The sequence below is a fragment of the Equus przewalskii genome, chromosome 7, assembly GCF_037783145.1.
Source record: "Equus przewalskii isolate Varuska chromosome 7, EquPr2, whole genome shotgun sequence".
Lineage (NCBI taxonomy): Eukaryota > Metazoa > Chordata > Mammalia > Perissodactyla > Equidae > Equus > Equus przewalskii.
In genome coordinates, this window is record NC_091837.1 from 83,669,877 (window position 1) to 83,690,265 (window position 20,389).

Genomic DNA, 20,389 nt, shown 5'->3' on the forward strand with positions numbered 1-20,389 from the left:
CAGAAAGAAACTTTGCTTTTCCCCCTAATTACCTAAAAGAATGTAAGATAGAAGGGCTGTCCAGGAAGGAGCTATGACTGCAGGTAACTATAGTACAATAAGAACTAGGTGCGGTAAACAGGGAGGAACCTAGCAAGGCCCATCTAATCAAAGTCCTCCCCATGTCCCATGTTTTTGTAAAGTATTTACCAAACATTTGCTTCCCCATCTCCATGTGAATTACCTGCCCCTCCTTTGAAATCCCAAACCACTACCCCCAACATTATCTTTTGTCTTTAGCTGAAGACGGTATTTAAAATGGTGGTTTCTGCCATTTTGGTGAGTTATTCAGTTTTCCTGGGTATCACTCACGTATATATGTTATCCAACTTTGATTGATTTTCTCCTGTTATTCTGTCTTATGTCAATTTAATTCTTAGTCCAGCCACAAGGACCTAGAGGGTAGAGGAATATTCTTCCTCCCCTACACCTCATACTAACTATGTGCTGAAATTACTATCATAGCAAAGTTTTTATTTATTATATGCTTCAAATATTTTTTACTATTAATGGTATGACCTTCAGTCACACCACCAAAATATTTTAGCCACAAAGAACAATGTATTTTATCTATCTTTAGATAGTGTTGGTTTAGGATACAGAATTTATTTTATTTTAATCTCCATATCTGAATTTTCCTATTTACAATTGGATAATTCTCAGTGATACTCAACTTTTTCAATTTTTAAGTAATAAAGTAAAATTGGTCATTTTCATTGATCAGGTTAAGTAAATAACTGCCAGTCTTACTGTAGAACTCATCATTCATTTGTGGTATGTGGAAACAGTAAAAACTATTGATGTTCATTATAATCCTACTCTCATCATCTTCTTTTAATAAATAAATTCCTAAATTTTAGGTTTTGCTTTATAAGTACATTATTTACCAGTTGCTCCCTAAACATTCTTTACTTTCTGCCACAATTGGGGCAGAAGAATCAAGAGGGCATGAATTAGCCTATAGTATTAGCAAAAGAAAAGTAATAGAAAAATCATCTTGAATCTCTTACAACACAATTATGCAACCCCAGATCACCCAGAGGGGATCTATACCATAACAGGAACAGCTTCTCAACCCTACCAACTTCTCTGGTTCCTCCAGGAGCCTCTCAGAATTAGGGGCACAGTTGGTGGTACACCGGTGAGCAAGACAGGCTCAGTTTCTGTCCTTTTCTATTTATAGGATAATGGGAGAGGAAAGTAATAATCAGGGAATGACTCACATTACTGTTAAATCACAACCCTGATAAGAGTTACAAAGGATAAGTGCAATGGCACAATGAGAGCACAATTGGGCAATTTACCCAGATCCTCGGGTTAAGAGAGTCTTCCGCAGGCAGTGATGTTTGAGCTAGAATGTGACAAAATGTACAAGAGAATGGGTTATTCAGGTTCAAGGAAGAGTGCACAAATGACATGTGGAGTCTACATGGACCAGGCATTGAAAAGAGGCCACTTGGCCTGGAGCACAAAGACCATGTGAGAGTATGTAGTCCATAAACTAGAAAGTCAGATGGGGCCAGAACATGGTGGGCTGAGCGGGACATGTTGAGAATTTTGGACTTTATGTCTACAGCAATGGGACTTCATTGAATCATTTTAAATGAAGTATATTTGAATTCAGAAAAGTTACTCTTGTTTCAGAGTGGAAAATGGATTGAAGATTGGGGGGATGATGCTCTATGTGTGGGGTGCTTCTTTTGTGGGTCTCATCTCTTGCTATTATTACCACAATAATAATGAAAAACAAAATACTATTTATGGAGCTTTTAAAGCAAGTTTATGTGGTAGGAACTTTTTTTAAAAAAATTTTGTTTTTGAAGAAAATTAAGCTTAGAAAAGTTAAGCAAATTGTAAAAACTAACACAGTCAAGCAACTGAACATTGAACCCAGTTCTTCAAGAGTCCCAGTTTTTGATTGCAAATGCAATGTTCCCTCTGCCACCATCACACTGGCAACTTGTTCTGGTCACCTGACCTGGGGCAAAAGGCAGGCCTCTTGCATAGCCTAAGCAGGGTATTGCTGTTCTGAGAGGGAGAATACCTCATTGCTCCAGTGGTTGACTGCAGCTGTTTTGAACTTCCCCCCTTTCTCTGGAGGAATTCAGGTTAGAAATTTTCTAAATTTCTCTACCTTTAGCATCCATTGGGACTATGAAAGCTAATAATTCTGCAGCTCTATGGCCACCAGTTATTCCATGTTACCAAAGTCAATGGCAAATTCTCAGTCTACATTTTACTTGTCCCCTCAGCAATATTTGACACGGTTGGTCTCTCCCTTCTTGAAACACTTATTTCAATTCATGTTCAGAACATCACCCTCTACCCTTTTCCATCATTTACTGATCTTCCTTATTCTTTTTGACTGAATTCTCGACCTCATCCCCAATACTAAGTGTTATAGGGCCTCAAGTCTTAGTCTTCAAAGCACTTCTCTATTTACACTGAGTATTTGAAATCTTCTAGTCTCATTGCTTACATAGCATCAATTCAATGAATACTGCAAAGACAATTCTTCAGCCTTAACTTCTTCCTGCATTCTAGAGTCATATATACAACTTTCTACTCAACATCTTCATTCAGAAAACTAATTGCAACTCAAATTTAACATGCCCACACTGAATGCTTAACTATTCCTCACTCCAAATCTGTTTCTCCTACAGTGTTTTTTCTCAGAAGGGAAATATTTAAGTCAAAATATGGAATTTTTCTTCATCTTTTTTAATCACAACCTATATACCATCCATCAGCCTTCAATTATCAGTTGAATTTACAATCAAAAGTATATTGAATCTGCCCACTTCTCATCACCTTAATCTTTGTTGTCTAGTCTCATACTACATACAGAAATGATGTTATTCTAAAACATCATTTTTTAACTGGTCTAACTCCCCTAATAGATGCCTCACCTGCAAGTCATAGCCATTCACTATTCACATGGCTATCAGAGTGGTCCTCTTAAAATATACATCAGATCTTGTGGTTCCCACCTCTCTATCTCCCAATGGTTATCCACACCATGCAGAACAAAATCCAAGTCCTTTTCACAGACTCAGTGTCATACACAGCCTGGCTCCTGATTACTTCTCTAACATCATTTCTTATTATTCTTTCACTCGTTCATTCTATTCCTTCTACAGTGGCCCATGTGTCCTCCCGAGTACAGTTTTACCTCAGAGCTTTATTGTTCCTCTGCCTAGAACATTCTTTTCTCAGGATGTTCTCATGGTTGACTACCTTGTTTGCTTGATCCATGCCTTTGCTCCAATGTTATCTCCTCAGAGATGCCTTTTCTGATCAACCTCTCCAAGACAGCCTCAATCTATAAACTTAGTCTTAATTTTTTTATTCATAGCATTATAACATATACTTTAACATATATTTACTTGTTTTTTTTTCAATCTGGTACCTATCTCCCTGACTAGAATGTGAACTCTATGCTGATAAGAACTTTGCTTGTCTTTCTCACTACCATATCCAGGACCTAGAAGAGTATCTGACACATCCTAGGAGCTCATTAGATATTTGTTAAGCGAACGATTAAATAATTGAGTGAGTCAGTCTCTGTACCCGTAACTCTAATAGCTACGCATCTCTTGATTTTTCTTTAAAGTCTGCCCTGACACTGAGATTTCTCTTCCAGTAGTTGACCAGTCTCTTTCTCCTTCACCCACTAGCTCTCTGAACATAATGGCCAAGTGCTTGGACCTTGGGGTTTTGTAGTCCTGGACTGAGTCTCAGCTCTTCATCTTACTGACTGACCATGGGCAAATTTGATGTGTCTCACCTTCTTCAACTGCAGATTTAGCACGAGTAACTACCTCAAATGGCTGCAATGAGAATTAAATGTAGAAAACTTCTTAAAGTAATAAGCATAAAGCCTGCACATATGAGTCAATAAATGTTATTATTTATTATTTTTATTGATCCCTTAGAAAATCTCAGATTAAGTAAAATTATTTAGTCCATTCTTCTTTTGTTAAACTTTCAAAACAATCTATTTTTAAGTGTAATTTTAGATAATTTTGTAAAAACAGACTCATGTATTACAACTGTATGCTAAAATACATCCTTTGGGCTGAGCATAATATCTTGCATTACAGTTGTCTTATTTTCTGTATCTGTTACATGCCTATGTGTTTAAATTACATTTTCTTTTTTCTTTTCTTTTTTTTTTTTTGATGTGGAAGATTGTCCCTGAGCTAACATCTGTGCCAATCTTCCTCTACTTTGTACGTGGGATGCCACCACAGCATGGATTGATGAGTAGTGTGTAGGTCTGTGCCTGGGATCCGAATCTGCAAACCCCAGGCCACCGAAGTGGAGCATGCAAACTTAACCACTATGTCACCAGGCTGGCATAAATTACATTTTCTTTTAGTTATGTGTAGTTAATTTCCTTCTGGCAGAGAAAAAGTAATCATTTATTTGTAATCCCTTGTCCTAAATCTTCATATGTTGAATTTTCTTGGGACTCAGTCTCTTAGTTAAAGTACTTTTTTGCAGTTTGTTAAAAATTTGTATTATTCTATTTCCAGTTTCATCAAAACGACTCTAATTAGCCAAAGAAACATGCTTTAAAACAACAAATTGTAGACCTGTGTGTATAGAGTAGACGCCCTCATCCTTACATTTTATGTTAGAACTGAGGCCAATTATCTCTAGTTTTCAGTTTAATGGAGTCAATCGCAAGCAGAACGAGGGTCTCACTCAGTCATTGAAATGTGCCATGCTTCACAAAATAACTCTTTAGTTGACAGAGGTTTCATTCATTGAATCATATACCAAATGGATTTTCTATTTACCCATCAAATATCTCTGAAAATTGATGCTTAAAGGTCAATAATATCAACATGGGACTTTTTAACAGAAAGAATGTGTAACTGAGTCATGCTTTTAGGAATTCAATACCTCTTACATTCATACTTCTTGACGTTTTATTGATCAACTAATGGTGAGTATTGTCAGCTTATATTTGGGTAGAATTATTATACATATTCTAATAACATTGCTGTGTCATAAGCAGGTAGTTTTGGAAGTAGATGTAGGAGACAAGATTCCCTACAGTTATCTGATGTGCAAGCCCCTAACTACGTGGATGTTGGAGTGCCGCTGTCACACCTGTCTCAGTTCTGCTGCTAATTATGAGGTTTGGGGAATTTATCTAACTAGGCTCCACTTTTCCTTTTGAAAAGAAAGGGTTTGGACTAAATTGTTTCTAATATTTTTCTGCTTTTCTGACTCATCTATGATGTTTCAGTGTCTACTCATTCCATACAGGCAAAGCCTCTGGCATGGAGGCTATAAGCAAGCTTCTATGTGATAGGCTAATCCAGTGGTGAAATATCTACATAAGTTTGGCATTTCTTTGGTAATAAAACTCGTAAGGAAAAAACTCTCATCCATCTTCTAGAAAATCTGTCCTATAATATGTTCAAGTCAAGCATCCAGATTGTTCTCATTACACAGAGGCTAGCAGAATTCCCGCGTCAGCAGAAAGCCGATTGAAGTTCAGCTATCAAATTTTGTTGATTTTATTCATTCTTCTTTAATAAATGCAAGAAGCTTTCTCTGATAAATGATATTTTTCTTCTCAGATAAATGACTAGTTCCATCAAGAATGGAAACGCAACATCTAAAACTTTCAGAGATGTTCCTGGAAGGTTAATTCTATTTTATTGCTTATTTGGGGATTCATAAATAAACATGCAACATTTTAAATATAAAAAGGCATCTACTTTTTGGAGATAAAGGATGACATGTTTATTAATATTTACTTAAAGCATTGTTATTCTGGGTGCTGATCTATTATAGATGTTGGCAGAGGTATCAGTAACTTGAACAGATTTCTAAATAAGTCATTAAGTGGGTCTCAGTGAAGTTTATTTTGTTTCACTTACATGGAAAGAGTTCACATTTTAAATGCACAACTATCTATTTAAACATTTTTGAAATAGAACTTGGTCTCTGAAATGAATGTTACAGCTTTTCTCTTGATTTTCAGTTCAGTGAAGTGTGTCCTAATGGTAGTTCTAATTTACTATGGAGCATAAATTAAATACGTATTAATCAGTTTACATGCAAACACACTCCAGTATTTGGATGCAGTGGCCTTCAATGTTTATATTTAAACAACCATCTCTTCAGCAATTCCTGATAGTGCTCTCACTGCAGGGAACAATAAACCTGCACAGATGGCTTAGTTTTATACATGGGCTTTAAACAAGCAATGTGTCTTTCTTTTTCTTAAAAAAATCAGCTAGAGGGCTGGCCCCGTGGCCGAGTGGTTAAGTTCGCGCGCTCCGCTGCAGGCGGCCCAGTGTTTCGTCGGTTCGAATCCTGGGCGCGGACATGGCACTGCTCGTCAGACCATGCTGAGGCAGCGTCCCACATGCCACAACTAGAGGAACCCACAACGAAGAATACACAACTATGTACCAGGGGGCTTTGGGGAGAAAAAGGAAAAAATAAAAAAAAAAAATCTTTAAAAAAAAAAAAAAAAAAATCAGCTAGAATTTACTGATTGCTCACCATGTGCCTAGGGGTGAGACTCAATTTTTACTTTGAGAACTGTGGAAATAACTTTTCTGCTTGTGGAAGAAGCGGCATAAGTTCCTCTTATATTCTACAACTCAATCCTTCCTTCTGATCAGTTCAACTTTGGTTAAAGTGTAAAATGATTGAAAAGACTTTGATCTCTTGGTAAAGAATCAGAATATGCAAAAAATTTGGTAAATGAAGAGGTTGTGGAATTGGTAATCTAGCCACTGGATTTTGAACGATTCTTAATATCTCTTGGCTTCTTCATTTCAAGTGTTTTGATACTGAAATTCCATATGTACAGAGCATCTCACTGGAAGACCACTTTCCAGGCAAACGTGGCTATATTTTCCTCTCCAGATGAAGTTACTGATTTGAGGAAAGTAAACCCAACCTAGAGATTTAGGTTTATTCTGTGATCTTGGACAAAGAAGAGAAAAGACACTAATTATAAGTGCCTAAGAGAGGAGACATATCACATATTCTCTGTCCAGAGAGGAGACTGGAAAATCTAGTAGTGTTTGATAAACTGGAGACCCATGTCATGGTGTGGCAAAATGTTCAATTAACCTGCCCCTTGCAGTAACATTGATGGTGCCCACTCAGCTGAAACTCCAGAGGAAGACACTATAAAACTAACTGTTGGCACTGCATGCTGGCTTCTTTGACTGCCCTTATGAAGGGACTGAAAGAGAGATTTACAGAGACTTGGACCAGATTACGAGCCAAAAAATGAATAGGAGTATAGACAGCCCTAATTATCGAGACTTTAAAGTCTTGGAAATCCCAAAACAAAATAGATAATATTTAAATAGACTTTGGAAGACAAAGGCTGAGCAAAACTACTCAGCTGAATAAGGTGACTCAGAGAAAATATTTGGACATAATTAGAATGTTGTAACCAACAAAGTTACCCAGTTGGATAAAATAACTCAGGGTAAAGATGAGAATGATAAGCTGGGGTAGCCTGCACTAAGGAGAAACAGAGAGAGAGACAAAGAGGGACAGAGAGAAGATAGAGACAGACAGATAGACAGAAGAAAAACATAAATGAAGCATATTTCCAAATATGATTGAAGAGAACACTTTAGATGTTGTTACTAGCACATGGAATCAAATACTCGTAAACATCAGAGTCAATGTATATTTTGAAAGAATCATATTGCCAAAGAGACTACAAGCCTAGATTTTTTTTAAGAGCCCCTGAAACTTTAGCTTTATACATCCTTTAGGAACCCTTCCTGCCACGGGCAGGAGATGGCTAAGAAAGATGTATGGCTTCCTCAAAAGGGCATACTCTCAAATATCCCCGTCAGATGTGGTATAAAATCATAAGACATGAGAAGTAATTTACATAACACAGAATAAATAGGTATATAAAGAAACAGGCAAGAACAGAGTAATATTACCAGCCCATCTCTCTCCTTCCCACTACCATAGCAGAAAAAATTTTCAATGTATTATCTGTAGAATTACAACAAATGCTATGGAAACATCACTGCTGTTTTATTCAATTATTTCATTTTTTTGAAGCTAGGACTGCACATTATTTATATATCCTGGATTTTGAGCAGAATTCAGTGATTGGGAGTGACTTTGTGTTGTCTTTCTCTAAGACAAGGTTAATTGGATTCTCATTGTGGGATGTTAGCAAAAGAGAATTTTTTGTCAAGGAGAGAGATTGCCAGGAATTACTAAATAACATGGTCTTCCACACTTCTCAGACTCTTTTGTAGTTAGGTATGGCCATCAACCTGGGTTTGGCCAATGTGATATAAGTGGAAGTGAAGTGAGGTACTTTACGATATAGTTTTCAGAATCCTTCTACCCTCTTTGTTCTGGCCACACATCCCAGGTGGCAGGAGTACGAGATGGGGGAGATCCGTCTAGACTTCACTAAACAGAGATGTGAGCAAGAAATAAAATTTTATCGGTTTACTCTGCAAAGAATTTGGGTTTATTTGTTATCAAGCACAGGCTGTCTTTTGACTTCCATTGAGATGGAACTGAGATGACAACTTTATACTTTCAATTCTTTGAAGATAATTTGGTTTTGGTGGGGCTTATTTTAAAGATATTGTCTTTGTATTTGGCTTTCCGAAGTTTTGTAAGTTATAAATTTCTATTATCCTTCATTGAATATATTGGGATTGTTGCATTTGAGAATTGGTGTCTTTAATCTGCATACTGTAGCACTTGAATATTGTTTCTGCCCTGTTTTTGCTATCCTTTTCCTAGGAATCCATTTAAGTACTGATATTTATTCCATATCATCTCTTCTCTCTCCATCTCTTTTCTCTGTCACTTTGCGGAGTTTCTGCTGACTTGTCATCAAATTTATTAAGTCTCTCATCAGCTGCTACTAAACTTATCTATTGATGTCTTGATTTGTTATTGCATTTTCCTCTTATAAAATTTCTATTTTATTTTTCTTCATATCTGCCACACTAATTTTAGAATTTCTGGTTAATTGCTGAAGTTTTTGAGTTTGTTTTTAACTCTGGTGTTTTTTGTTTATTTCTTGGTTCTTAATCATACCATGTGTCTACCTGTTCCTGATTATCTTGATTTTATGCTAGACATTGTATTTAAGAAAAATAGATACAAAGAACATGAGTCCTAGGATAATATTCTATTACTCCAGAGGGAAAATTTGTTTACTTTCACCACATGCCTATGAGTGCTGATAGTATGGGACTCATGTTGAATTTCAAGATTAGCAGTTTTCTGGGCCATTAATATGTCACAAAGGCAAACTATAGCTCCTAAGGAAGCAGCTTCTCTCTGACCCCTCCTTACTACTAGAGCATAGCCTTGTAGTAGCTCAGCCCTAGGTGTGGGATAGATTACCTAGTTCCTTGCTCTTAAGGGTTAGTTGATGGTTATTTGGTTTTTAAGCTCTGATGCAAAAAAGTGTCTCTTGGAAGACACTTGGAAAAGTTGCTTTGTCTCTTGGAAAAATTATTTATTGATGTCACAAAACAAGGCAGAGGTTACAGCCAGCATTTGGGGAGATAAACACACTTTATTCCTTTCTGTTATTTCCCACAGTCATTTAGTGAGGATAAATTGAATCTAACATCACATTCACACCACAATTAAATCTACATCTTTGTTTTTATGTGTTTATATGTAAGAATAATTACTATTGACTGAGATGAATTTGTCATTTCAAAGGATGTTTTTCTGTTAACTTTTAAAGGACAAATTATATACGTAGATATTTTGTACACATTCACCTGTCTACGGACCACATTTATCTAAACTGATATGTGCAACAAATATGGTGCCTTGCTGGGCAGATGAGGGAAGAAGCATGCCTCACAAGATGGGGGTAAAATAAGGCTAGTTCTCCTTTGATGACCTCTATCGTATCATTCATTTCAGCTAACCTTTGTTTCCTCTCCCTGATTTCTATTTGTACTTCTACAGTGTTCTTTCCTTTTAGGCTCTCAGGTTCCTTCTTCCATTTACTAAAAGTTGCTTGCTTAAAGAAAATAATCAGAATCATTTTTAATGTAAAATCAGGCCAATGGATACTTTACAGTTCCAAATTATCTCTAATTATGAAAAAGATTGCCATTCTTAAGTCATTTCAGGTTTTAGAAATCAAGTTGCTAGGGTAGTTGTGGTCATGGGAACAGGGAGGTAAAAGTATTGAAAGCTTTTTTATAACCTCTAAAATATTCCAGTGAAGTCCAGCTTGAAACCTAAAAGTCAGAATTCAGCTACAAAAATTTTATAGAAAACGTTGCCACCATCCAGCCGAGGACCTGCTGAAATTATATTAAAATGTGTGATGTTGGAAAAGGTCGATTATTTTCTATAAGAAGAAATATAGCCTTCATTCATGGTGCTTATTGTCAACTGCTTAAGCTTTTCTCCTTTCCAGAATTTATCCAGGACAGATTTTCAGCTTTACTCTGGGATCTTTCTTTCTAACGAAAGAGAAATTTGAAATATTGAAAATAATTGTCATTTTGAAAGGTGAAATGTTAAATCTGTATCTAGAGGACATTGCAGCTGTTAAAAATGTTGATATAGCATCTGGCAAAGCCAGCAAGAAGTGGTTTGCATTTTCAATTCAAATGCATGGAAAGAAAATCCAAATGGAATGTCTATTTGTAAGGCTTATGAAAGCATAGAACTTGTGTTGTGCCTGGCAGGGAGAATACTTTCAAAAGTCCCCAGAAGTGTTAACTGAATGTAATGTCAAACTGTCAACAACTGCTTTCAAAAAACAAATTACTTCTAATACCTTGTGTGTTTTTCCACACCTTCTGTTCCCCTGTTGCCAATTAGTTAATACTCGCTTTGACAGAGATGATGATTCTCAATAATCTAGGACTTCAGATGTAGTGTGAATAACTTTAATAATGTTCTTACAGGAGAAAATCTCTCATAAAACCTCTCTATATCAAATCCTAATTTAGAGAAATGCAGCAACAAGCTGCAAAGTGCTCTCAAGTTAATGTGCAAATGTTTATTGGATTCTCATTTCTCGTCAGTTTCATGTTTCACTTATGTTTCTATCCTCTCCCAGGGACACATTTCCTAAAGGAATTTATATTGTTTTTATTGATCACCATAGAAAATTAAAGTTATAGTCAGCAAGAATAAAATATATCATTCTTGAATTACTAAACAGTTTGTGCTATGATACACACGAGAGGCATAGTTATCAGAAAATGAGGTCACATTTTAGTGTGTCTGAAAGAAGTATTTCTATGAAGAGGTTGAGAAAGTGGGCTAGGGAATAAATAAAAATTATATATTAGTCAAGTAAACAAGCTAAAGAACCTGCAGACTAAATAGCAAGGCAACTATATTTTAGGTAGCAGGTAAGAAAAAGTTAATGTTGTATAAAAGTGCCTGGATAACTCTAAGGTATTGCACTAGAATCAAAATACGATAGCTGTTGTCAGAGTGAAATTGTAGCAAAACTCCAAGTTAATTACCTTTTCCTTTTGTAATACTCTACTTCCCTTTCCATGGCCCCCTCTTCTCCTTTGCTGACCTCTAACCCCAGCCCCAGGTCATCATGCTGCTCCTTGAACCCCCAGGACATTGACTGCTGGCTGCTGTATCTGCCTCTGATCTGTGCTGCTGCCCTTTCTGGCATTTTCTTCCAATCAAATGTCATTAGTCCTGGAGTTTACTAGCTTCACCGTTTGTCAAGGCCATGATGGCTTTTGATGTAAAACACAGCTCTCTTTATTTTGTGATAAATACCTAGCAACACACCTGGAAGAAATGCACAAGCTTCTTTTAAATTCTCTCAATTCTTTGCTTCTCATTCAGGCACAGCCTGGCGGACTGATTTCATTGAAACTAAAGTCAACTTATGTCAGTTTTTTTATCAAAGCTCTCCACTGGATTTAAATCTTACTCAGATTCAAAACTATAGTCCTTGAAATATTAAAATGATCTACAAGACCAGACATAATCTGTGGTAGACAACCAGTTTCTTTCCCCATCCTGCTTTTCTTCTCTGACTTCTCATCCTTTTACACTCCTCTCCAGTGACACTGGTTTCCTAGCTGTCTCTCTTTAACATACTGAGGCGTTCCTGCCTCAGAGCCTCTGCACTTGCCCTTCCCTTTGCCTGGAATACTTTTCGCAGTGATGTACATGATTGAGTCCCTCACCTTCTTCAGGCTTTGACTCCAACGTTATCTTTTTGGGGAGCCCTTTCCTGGTGAAGCTATCTAAAATTACGTTCTACAGGTTTGCATTTCTTACATTTTTCCACCTTGGAGCTTACATGTTCCAGCATACTATATATTTTACTTATTTTTCTTGTTTTTATCCATCTTCTCATGAGAATGTAAGCTCCACGATGGCAGAGAGTTTTGCCTGTTTTGTACACTAGAAGTGCCTAAACAGCATTTGGTACATAATATACAGCCAAAAAATGCCCACTGCAAGTAAATGAATACCTCCCATAAAATGGGCACTAAGTACTGAACCCTTACAAACCTGTACAAACTGAGGCACAGAGAAATTGCTCAGATCCGGGAACTGAACCTATGTCTTGCTAGATTTTTATAACAAAACAATTTATCAGTTTTTTCATCTCTGGGACTCTGCCATTGAACCCTGGCTTTCTTGAAGCAATTTTTCATTAAAGTATTCTATGTAATGGTTAAAGTTTCAGTCATCAGGCCAAATTATTAAAAATCATTTGATCATTTCTCTTAAATCTCATAAATAGAGGGTACTTTCCACTTCTAATGAAACCAGGGCTCAGATTTACTTATGTTATTGAGATGATAAGAGTCCATCTAAAGGCCTACCATCGAAAGAGCTGAAGTCTTCTCTCCTGTCCTTACCAGAAGAAAAAAGTCAAACAAGTTGAAAATCAACAAACTTTCTTGAACCTATCTGAAAACTGAGGTCACAGGGTAAACCACCACCCTCAAATCTGGATAGATAGGCACATCCAGAGAATCAGAGCCAAGATCAGCTTACTTGGAGCAGAAGCCACTGGGCCATATACTAGTGGGAACACTCACATATTAATTTTGACAAATTGCTGGAGGCTGACTGTAGACTAACGTCAGAACAAGAAAATCCCGGGGCCATAGTCTTAAGTCTTAAAGAGAGTCTCACATTTTCATAGGTTTCACCTTCAGGAGCCCCACTAAGTTCCCATGGTGAAGAGCCAAGAGAGACACCCTGGTAGCTGTGGCAGGGGGACAGGAAGAGTAACCACTGTGAAATAAACCCAGAGTCTTCTCCATAACTAAGGCATGCCCTCCAAGGGAAAATACTTCATCAGAGCCTTACCCCATCTGGGAGAGGGCATTTCTTTGACTCTAGTCCCCTCTAGCCCTCCTGTCTCATATAAGGGAGAAAAAAGCTAAAACACACTTGTGAAAGTCACAGCCAAGGAACTTAGGCCAACAAAGACACTGAGCCAGAGTTGAGAAATACTGCTGTATTATTTCTCATTATGAAAATAACACAAAAGCCAAACAAAGCAAAAAGATATTCCTTGAGTCCACGTACATATTTTTGAAAAATCACCTTTCTCTTTGTGCTTTTTTTTCTCAAACATTCCTTGCTGTGTCTCCATTTCCTAATTTACCCATTCCTTGATGCACTCCACTCTGACTTCTGTCACCTTTACTTTCACCATCAATTTCAATGCTCTTTATGGCACCAAAGCAGAGACATTCCGGTTCTCTTTTATATAACATTTTAGCAATTTTGACATTCTTGAGCTCATCCTTGTCTCTCTGTTCTTTTTTTTTTCTTCTTCTTGACTTTCATTTCCCTTTCTTTTATTTCCACATATTTTCCTTTATCTCTTGAAAATAATACTACAGTGATACTCATATTCTCACCAGTCAGAAAAATAAAAACCCACAGATGTTAAGATTCTGTCCTAAACACTTTCTATTTTAATTTTTAAGGAAGTAAATAGAAGCTGAAGCTCCCTTTGACATGTAATGCAAGAAACTCTCTTTTCCCCTGCCCCAGAGACATTCGTTATAAATTTTATGTAAGATCATCAGTCTTTTCTTTCTTATTTCACTTGCAGTTTTAAGTGGTGTGTGTGAGTGTGCGTGTGTGGTGTGTGCATACACACTTTATGGTATTATTTGAATACTATAAAAATTTTACACAAACAATATTGACAAGGGCAGACACGCTCCTCCCCCACTGCCTGAACCTACTTCCCCAGCCTACTTCTCATCCTGTCTAATGATTATCAGCTAAATTTAAAATTGTTTGTCCCCCTGAAACTAAACACAGAGAAAACATGTCCTGTCCAGCTGGCTGAGACTTCTCCTACTTGCATAATAATCCCAACTGTAAATCATCCCATCTCTGACTTGTCTACTCTCCCCTGGAAAAGCCTATGACAAACCATCCTGCCAGACACTCTGATCTTAGGATCTGGGGCGCCCTCCTCATTGCAGCAGCCTGAATAAAATCAATCTCCTTACTCTTCCAGTTTTTGTCATTGATGGTGTCATACTGAACAAGGATTTCCCTGCCTTTTTACCAATAAAGACAATTCATGCCATAAAGAAATTCATGCGATTTAGGCTTCAATGCACTTTTACGGTACATTTATATAGGTATATATAATTAAATTCTGTACTTTTTGTTGAACTGTGTCTAGAAATATTTAAATAATGAGACTATAGCTCCTTTGCATTACTATCCTGTTGATAGATAATTAGATAATGCTCAATCGTTTTACAGACAATGCTGCAGTGTTTACTCGTAAATGTCTCCATGTGCATATGTATTAGAATTTCCCCTATTTTATAAGGATAAAAATAATAGTATCATATTTCAAGTGCTTTGCATGTGATTACTCATTTTATCCTCTTAATGTTTGTATGACAGGTGCCAGTATTATTACTGTTCTACAAATAAAAAAGTAAGACAAAAGGTTATGCAATTTGCTCAAGGAGAAACAGGGTATTTTCAGTTAGCAGGTTTATATATTTTCAATTTTATGTAAACCCAAATTGCGTTGCCAAGGGGTGATCCATTTAGTCTGTCACTAGCAATGTATGAGGCTGCCCATTCCCCAACATCCTCATCAATAATTGATAAGGACAAACTTTTGAATTTTTCCCAGAATGATGACTGAGAAATAATATTTCATTGTTTCTAAAGGGACTTATTTTTCCTTCATATACTTTTTGGGGGGTGAATTCTTTATTATTGTTCTTAGCCAATTTTCTTATTTGGTTGGTTGTTTTCCTCATTGATTCGTAGGCATTCTTTACATTTTTCTAGATATTAATGCTTTGTCCCATAAATAGTTTGTATTCATAACTTTGGTTTTTATTTCTTTGTTTACACAGAAAGTTTTCGATTTGGATGTAGTCAAAGGAATCACTGCTTTACTTTTAAAATTTTGATATTTAAGAAAATTATCTTTCCTAAGTTCATAGACGTATTTTGTACTTGAATTTAGGTATGATAAATCACATCTTTTCCAGCTACCTCTGAGCTCAGAATAATTGATAAAAAAGACATAAGGTTTGGAAAGATGAGGGTTGCCAAGAGAATCTACATATAAGCACAGTTGTGTGTGTGTGTGTTTTCACACAAACACAAGTTTCTATCTTCAAGTAGACACCAGGTGGAGCATTTGAGACTGCAGCACAAAGGACTCATGCTAACTGGGCTTCAGTTATGGGCAGAGAGGGTAAAAGAGAGCAGGCTTGGGTACTAAGCCAAACGATGTTGCCAAATAGAGACGGGGGCAAAGGCCAACTGAATTATCCTGTTGTAATTTTATTTTATTTCCCAGATGCATCTTGTTTATAATATTGAACACATTTTCTTCCATTCTTAATTTGCTGATTTATACCCAAGAATGGATACCTGGATGAATTTTTTTAATGTATTGAAATACATAGTTTTCCTTTATTCTATCAATGTGGCAAATTACAGTATTTGATTCTTGAATGGTATACCGAATTTGTGTTGCTGGAATAAACTCAACTTGGCACTGATCTTCCAGTTCATGAATTTGCTCTTCTATTTTAAAATACTTTTAGATCCATCTAGTCAGCTCCAAGTTTCATTTATTGCCTTATTCAAGTTTAGAATTTCCATCTGATATTTTTCATAGTACAGAGTTTTCTGATGTAATTCCTTATTGCGTCATCTAATTTCTGGCATATATAAGCAACATACATGTTAAGAACTGTCCCTGATAATTCTGATAATTGAAACTCCAATGGGTTTCCATATGGTCTGTCTTTTATCCTGTTTTCTGTCATGTAGTCTCATTTCCTGCTAAGCTTGGTAATGCTTGATTGAATATAGGAATTATATATGAAAACTATTTCACTCTTTTTGTTCCTGAGAGGGTACTAATGGAGTTAAATTGTTCTGAAACCACTGTATTTTCTGGAAAATTCTAATAGAACTAAATTGTATTAGACTTTACTAAATCAAGGATGTATATTCTAATCTGTAGGGTAATCACTAAAAGAATAGCCAAAGATGCAACACCAGCAAGCTAGAAGAGTGTCACAAAATGGAATATTAAAAATGTTTAAATTATCCAGAGGAGTTCTCTCCTGATGTAAGTTACATGATGAGAAGGAAGCAAGAGCTGTTTACTTTGTCATGATAAGATTTTACAAAGAATAAAACACTCTAGTCCTCAATATTCTAATATTTTACATTTCAGTGTACAAAGTAAACATTATTTTGACCATTTTTTTCCATTTTCCTATGTATTTATAACCACCAACAAGAGAATATTTAATGTTTTGACGAAATGTTTAAGGTCACTGAACAATCATATACTTCCCATTGACTATTAAGGTCACTTCGCACAGTTTCAGCTTGCACAGCCGTTGGTGCAGCCCCATACTGCCATGCAGAGTGAGGTCTGACCTGCAGAAGGGAAAGCTCTTGCTATCCCTGCCGCTGTAAACGGAACTGATGCCATGGGGGGAGCAGCGGTGCAACTACACATGTTTTTACTGTTTACGTTTCGTGAGGTATGAAATACTATGTGAGTTAAGCTTGATCATTGTGTGGGTTTGATTCAACAAGAAAGTATCTGTATCTCTTTCATCATATTAAACTTTTTCCCAAAATACTATTAAATATTAGTATTATTAACTGTGTTTTCAAAATGGATAATCAGGTGATAATTTAGAAGGATTTTCAGCCTAGGCAGCAAATTCCTATAGAGTTTGTAAATTCTGAAACTGTAATTTGATGCTTTGATGGCAATTCAAGCATGTGTTACTATAAAAGCCACCAAACATTCATTTATTTACAGGCATATTTATAATACACATGTCTAAAAGATTAGGCTGGAGCCACACTGTGGATGGACTTCAGTGCCAGCCTGGGGAATGCGTACCTAATTTGGAAAAAAATAGCAGAAATATTAGTGGTGTTACTCTTAGAATGTTAGTAGCTGACACTTTATAGGACTTAACCTTGTGCCAAGTACTATTTTAAGCACTCCAAGTGTATTAATTTTATTCTCACCTTTACCAGGTATTACTATTATTATTCCCATATTACAGATGGAGAAACTGAGACATATAAAGACTATGTAATTTGATGAAATACACACAACTAGGAAGTGGCAATGCTGGAATTTACACCCAGGCCAGCTGGTATAGAGTATGCTGTCTCCCTCTGTACCACATCACACCATATACATCATAAACTATGCGATGACATTCCCCATTCCTCTCCAATATACTCTACCACACCGTCTTCAGAGGCCTTCTATAACTCAAGACAGTAAGTATAGAAAGTTATGATTGCTGAAAAATGTTAAGATTTTGTGTTTTGAAATTATATTAAAATTTCACATTAAAACAATCGATCTGGTGAGATAGATTTATCGCAACAATACAAGAAGAAGAAAATGGTTAATTCTAACTTTTTGCAATTATTATACTCAAAAACATTACTGCTTTAAACGTTTTTAAATATATGAATGAACAGAATTACAATTTTTTACTACTTTATTTGTCCTACGTTTATTTACGTATTTTATCCATCTTTCTACTAGCCATTCTTATTTTCTCTTATTTTCTTACAGTCTCTAGGTTAAGCACCTGTGATTGAAAATAAAATTCAAAAATAATCAAGAAAATGAATTACCTTTTTGTTGGCATTAGAGTCTGCTTCTTCTCCATAATTTATTTATTTTACAATTTCACCATGAAGATCAATGCATATTTCCTTTTCTATTCTCAAACAATGAAATATTCATATTTATATTTTGGTTACAGTGCCCATGAATGGCCTAGTGTATTACTTCTCCACGAGTGGTAGCAATGTAGTCTATGAACTCAATGTATGATAAACGATTACTTAAGAATAATTATGAAAACTAGCCTATTTGTTTTAATTATGAGACCAGTAGATATCTTTTCTATACAGTGCCAAGTCTCTTCATTTATTATGAAACTATGGATGCAGTTTTAATGAAAAATTATAACTTTATAAATCACAACAATGTATTATCAAAGAAAAAATATGCATGAATATAAAATACAGGAAATAGACTAAAACAATCTGGCCAAACACGATAGTGGTTCACTCTGCCATGGGAGTTCTAGAGAGGATTGAGTCTCAAAGGGGACTTCAGCTCTTCCTGTACATATTTTAAATATTAAATCCTAAAGCATAAAGCCTGTACAACAGTTATTAAATATGGCTGGCATGGGTATGTATGTTGGTCATATTATTCCTTTTAATTTTTAAATCATTTCCCTCACCCTTTATAGCTTACTCCTCCCTACCCAGGACTCATTAAAACAAAGCAAATTTTACTGTCAGTGGTGGATATCTCTAACACAAAATTTATTTGATAAGCAGTCAGTTTTCATTTTTATGTTATTTCTCTTTCTGCATGTGTAGCTGTGGAGTATCTCCAGCAAGAACATTAAATATCAAAGGATTTATTTGAGATAGTAACCTATTCATTGCCTTAAATGCCACACCTTTCTCCCTAGGCTGTGATTAAAATGCATATAACTTAGCATGTTGTTTTTCTCTTCCTGAAAATTTAAGGAGTATGGTTTGTGATGGTTAATTTATACGTCAACTTGGCTAGGCCATGATACCGAGATATTAGGTTAAACACCAGCCTGGATATTAGTGTGAAGGTATCTTTTACGTGAGATTAACGTTCAAAGTAAACATCTGAGTCCAGCAGGTTACCTTCCGTAATGTGGTTGGGTCTCCGCCATCAGTTGAAAGTCTTATGTGAAAAGAGAAAGAGGTGCTAGCAAGAGGAGATTCAGCTTCCAGACTGCATTCAGACTTGGGCTGCGATGTCAGCTCTTCCCTGGGTCTCCAGCCTGTCCGCCTGCCCTGCAGAATTTGGACTTGCTGACCTCCACAATCACATGAGCCAATTCCTTAAAATAAATTTCTCTCTCTCTCTCTATATATATATACACACACATTCACACATCCTGTTGGCTCTACTTCTCGGATGAACCCTGGCTAATACATGGTTTCATTCAATTTTTGACCTTTGCATTTTAAGACATTGAAAGCACTGGGATCTGGCCATAACCTGCTGGCACAAGATTCATCCCACCGCATTATTTTGAATGCAGCTCTACAGCCAGGAGTGAGCCTCTAAAATATGTTCTTTCCTAGCCTAGACCGTTCCAATTTACTGCAAGTGTAGAACATTTGGGAAAAATTTGTAACCATTACTGAAATCCAGATTAACATCAAAGAAGATAAACCTTGGTTCTATAGCATCTCCATTTTCTACTGTCCAGTTAAACAAAATGAAACTCAGCTGTGATTATTAGGCTTAGGTAAAAATCATTTTACGTTAATTACTGATTTGAGATTTAAGTACTGACAAACTAGAGAGATATAGGAATGTATTTAAGAAAAGAGGCCAGAATTCTCTCTTAATTTTCAAATAGGCTTTTTCTTCTAGGGGAAGATTTGCCCTAAGCTAACACCTGCTACCAGTCTTCCTCTTTTTTTCTGCTCCCCCAACCCTGACCTCCCTTAAAGCCCCAGTATCTAGTTCTGTATAGCTGTAACTTCTTCTGGTTCTTCTCTGTGAGCCACTGCCACAGCATGTCTACTGACAGACAAATGGTGTGGTTCCACACCTAGGAACCAAACCCAGGCTTCAGAAGTGGAGTGAGCTGAACTTTAACCACTAGGCTATCATGGTTGGCTCTCAAATAGATTTTTCTTTAAAAGATGCTGGCTTGCTATCTATTTTCACTTGTTGAGTACACATCACATTTCCTAATTTAAACAAGTATCATGGACATTCAATATGAAGAAAGGAGATCATCCTACTGCCTTC

The 20,389-nt window shown here is 36.3% G+C and overlaps 1 long non-coding RNA gene across 2 annotated transcripts in view; it reads right to left on the minus strand.

Annotated features, from left to right (window-relative positions):
- The window catches only part of LOC103548876 (uncharacterized), a 125,824-nt gene extending 106,397 nt beyond the window's left edge, over nucleotides 1-19,427 (minus strand). The window contains exon 1 of one of the 2 annotated variants that reach the window (XR_011542088.1): nucleotides 19,264-19,427. This is a non-coding gene — a long non-coding RNA (uncharacterized lncRNA). The remainder of the gene's footprint in view (nucleotides 1-19,263) is intronic. The other variant, XR_011542087.1, reaches the window with a different exon arrangement.
- Between the last annotated feature and the right edge of the window lie 962 nt (nucleotides 19,428-20,389).